Source organism: Fukomys damarensis, unplaced genomic scaffold, assembly GCF_012274545.1.
Source record: "Fukomys damarensis isolate Sample0158 unplaced genomic scaffold, DMR_v1.0_HiC HiC_scaffold_36, whole genome shotgun sequence".
In the NCBI taxonomy this organism is placed as follows: domain Eukaryota; kingdom Metazoa; phylum Chordata; class Mammalia; order Rodentia; family Bathyergidae; genus Fukomys; species Fukomys damarensis.
The window spans coordinates 44,778,471-44,782,645 of NW_022900948.1; positions in this window are offsets into that span (position 1 = coordinate 44,778,471).

Consider the following 4,175-nt stretch of genomic DNA (forward strand, 5'->3'; position numbering starts at 1 on the left):
CCTTTCCCGGGCGCGGGCCCCTCTGTCCCCGCTGCCCCGCGCTTTGGTCAGCGCTGTCCGGTTAGGGGCGCCGGGCTGTGGCCCCGGCAGGGCCCCTTCCCAAGCATCGCTTTCCGCAGTGCTTTTGCGCTCTTTGCCTTTAACTTCTGTCATTTTTAAGAATTCGCTCTGTTCTGGAGGCCAGAGCAGACCCCAGAGACAGGGCTCGGGCGAGGTGGGGCCCACCGTGGACCCGCAGGGCCGACACACCCTACCTACCGCGGCCGGTCCCCTTGTCCCCTGCCTTCTTAGAGACCAGCGCCCACCCTGGCTCCTTGACCCCGCAGCCAGGGTCCCGCTGTCCCTGGAGCCCCATAGAGGCGTGGGGTTGGGGGCCTCCCACACCAGGGCCAGAGCGCACTGAGGTCCCCAGCCCTGAGCCGGTGGCTGGTCCTGCCCACTTTCTTCTCATAAGGAAAAGTTGCAAACTTACAGCAGAGTGCAGTACAGCAAACACCTGTACGCCTGCTGCCTGGATCCTCCATTTATGCTGTGCTTTACGGCCTCTTCTCCATCTGGCCACCCTCTGACCAGGATAGCTTTAAAAGGGAAAAATTTGAAAGCAGATTCTTTGCATAATTGAATGGCAAAGTTGTTTGCACTGAGAAATTACAGAGGTGGCTGTCCCAGCGAGCAAGCCCTTTAAAAGAACGTGTCTGTTAATCACAACGTCCTTAGGGGCCGTGGGGGCCCTTCCACGTGCTCCCCAGCCACAGGCGGTATCTCCAGGACTTGGGGTCCCCTCTGCTTTCACAAGTTCTGGCTTCTCAGGACTCCGTGGTTCAAAGCCTAGAAGCAAGGGCTCCAGAAATATTCCTGGGAGTGGCAGAAGTACTGCTGCCCTCGGGCTTGGGGAACAAGCTCGGGCGCGGTGAGGGGCTGGAGTGTGTGTCCTGAGGCTTCCGCAGGGACGCCGGGCCCTCCATCTCGCCACCTGTCGCCCACCCTCTGGATTGTTCTTGGGCCTTGGAAGACACCCATGGAGGGAGGTTAGAGGTCCTGGAGTCGCCCCTTTATCTGACAGTGGGAGAAACTGAGGCTGGGGAGAGCAGCGATCTGCCCCAAGGCTGCCTGCCAGGGTGATGCCATCCTGATCCTGATGCTTGGTGCCACACAGGTGTCCTCAGGCCCAGGAGGGCTCTTGAGGGGCTGCCTTGCCTCACTTCCACTGAGTCCTCTGCCCACCTCTCCCCTCTCCCCAAACCAAGCAGGCTGGGCCATCCCTCCATCCTCCTCCTGATTCCCCAAATCATACTCCCTGGAGACACCCCAGGTTCCCGCAGAGGGGACTCCCCATCTGCTGAGCCCCTGCTGTGGATGGGGCCCTGTGAGGGAGGGTGCAGCTTTCTAAGAACACAGCATGGCAGGACGGCCGAGGAACACGAACAAAGTTGGGTGTGGCAAGCACGCCTGTTATCCCAGCACTTTGGGAGGCTGAGGCAGGAGGATCACAATTTTGAGCCCAGCCTAGGCAACTTAATGAGACTCAGTTTCAAACTGAGAAAGAGAAAAGGTCTGGAGATATAGCTTAGGCCCTGGGTTCATTCCCCAGCACACAACCCCATACGCAAAAGAAAGCAAGCAAATGAATGTTCTCTGGGTTTGGGTCCTTACCCGGCAGGTGCTGGGTGCCAGGGTTCAGAAGACTTGTTGGAGTGCAGGGAGCTGGCAGGGCAGTGGCTGGACAGCCTGGAGGGCGTGTGGGTGCTGGCGGGTGGGAGAGGAAAGGGGAGGGTGGCGGCCTGAGGCATCTCGGTCCTTGCATTTCCTCTGTGGGTTCTGAGCCGGGATGTGAGCTGTGGCTTAAGTCTGCTGTGTTTTTGGAGTCACCAGATGGAGTTCCCTTCGGCACAACAGGCACTTGAAATAGGCTTTCTGGTTGACAGTGCCTAGTTCTGTGTGCTGGGAGGCTTTCTCAGAGAGGGGTGTTGGGGGATAGGAGTGGTGGTTCTAGACCACAGAGGCTTGGCAACAAAGGAGGACCTGTGTTTGGAAGTGTTTTTTTAAGTACTTTAAAATTTTTTTTTAATTTTTATTTTTAGAGACTGGGTCTTACCATATGGTCCAGGCTGGTCTCAAACTTGAGGCGATCCTCCTGCCTCAGCTTCCCAAGTGCTGGAACTGCAGGTGTGTGCCACCATGCCCAGTGATTTTCTTTCTTTCTTTCTTTCTTTTTTTTTTTGTACCAGGGATCAAACTCAGGACCTTGCACTTGTGAGGCAGGTGTGGTGCCACTGAGCTAAATTTTCACTAATTTTTACATGCAAAATAGTGGCATGTTCCCAGAGATGAAAGATTAGAGAAATTTGCCAATCACTTCATTTAGATTGCTTTCAGGTTTTCTTCTATGGTCAAACATTACACGAAACACCCCTGGAGTACATCTTTGACAGGTTCTGCTGCAGGATTAAGCTTCTTGGAGTGGAAATCCCAGGCCAGTTTTAGCACAGTGTGGGTGGGCAGCTCTTGCAGTTGTTTTCCAGAGTGAGCCAGGAGTCGAAACTTCCACCAGAAGCACCTGGGGTCCCTTTTGGTGCAGATACTTCCAACACTGGGGATTGGAGAGCCATGTAGCTTAATTCAAAACCTTCTGTTTTGGTTGCCAGTGAGGTCCAGTATGGTTTCAAGTATTCCTTAGAATTCTTCCTGTGGGACTCTTTTCCTTTGTTAATTATCAGTTTCTTTGCTGACTTTTCTACTCAAGTGCTTTTCTTACTAGTTGGTGTGAGGGCCCTGTGGTGAGAGTGTGAATACTTTTTCGTTCCATGCTTAGTAATTTTCCTGGTTGTTTGCCTTTCAGTATGGCTTCTGTTCCCTTGATGTTCTGAAGTTTTTCATGTTTGTGTGGAGAAATCTCTTTATTTTTTTCCTTTCGATTTCTTTACATTCATGCTTAAGAAGGTGTTTTAATTTTTCTATCACCAAATCAGATGTTGTGGATTTTTTTTATTTTCTCTCTTTGTTTTCAATCCTTTCACACAAGAGCTTTTAAAAACAGGTGCTGAGAATATGAATAATTCCTCTTGAACGGCATAAGTAATTGTTCAGGTGTTTTTTTTTTTTCCGGTACCGGGGATCAAACTCAGGTCCTTGCACTTGCAAGACAGGTGACAGAACCAGTGAACCAAATCCCCAGACCCGTTCAGGTGTATTTTTATTGAATAGTCCTTTTTCCCCATCATTTGGATCTTACTTTTGACCCAAACTACTTTATTGATTAGGAGTTTACCTGGGCTTCCCATTCTGTTCTGCATGATGGTTCTTGTGCCAGAACACATATAAAATATCATATAAATTACTGTGCACATGCCAAACTGTCCACGGCCTAAGGCCACTGTCCCTGTAACACCTTGCATTACTGATGTGCCTTCATCACTAACTGAAGTCCTCACTTTATTCAGAGCTCTTCAATTATATATTTTAGGGAGAGACAGGGTCTCACTATGCTGTTCAAGCTGAACTTGAACTCACTATGTAGCCCAGGCTGGCCTGAAACATGGGAGGATCCTCCTGCCTCAGCCTCCCGAATTCTGGGACTACAGGCGTGCGCCACCACACTTGGCTTCTTTTCTTCTTTTTTTTTTTGGTACCGGGGATTGAACTTGGGTCTTTGTGCTTTTGAGGCAGGTGGCGGAACCACTGAGCTAAATCCCAGGCCCTTTAGTTTTTAAACTAATTTTGGGGGGTCATTTTTTGTCCCCACCCAGGGCCCTGTAGGATATTTAGTTATCATGTCTCTTGGGCCCCCTGTGATGACCTGGCTCGATTGCAGGTGTACTGGTTGGATATTTGGTCCTCAGTGGTGATTCAGCTGAGGTTTTTCTCAAGCTCAGGATGTGTTTTGGGAGGAAGACCGAAGACATTCAATGCCGTAGTCACTGTCGTCGAAATGTACACATCCAGACACACCTGAGCAACACCGCCCACCGCTTGGGCTCCTGCAGCACTGGCCCCTGTCCCCGCTTGAAGCTGCTGGTTTCCTCTTCCACGGAAGGCTCTGTGGAGTTACACCCCACAGCCCCTGGGGACGATGGACCCTTCTGTAGGCAAGCACTGCCTTCCCTTCCCTGTTTATTTATTCCTTATCCAGTGGTTTATCCAAAGCAGCATGGAACTGTGGCCGTTTAGTTTATCCT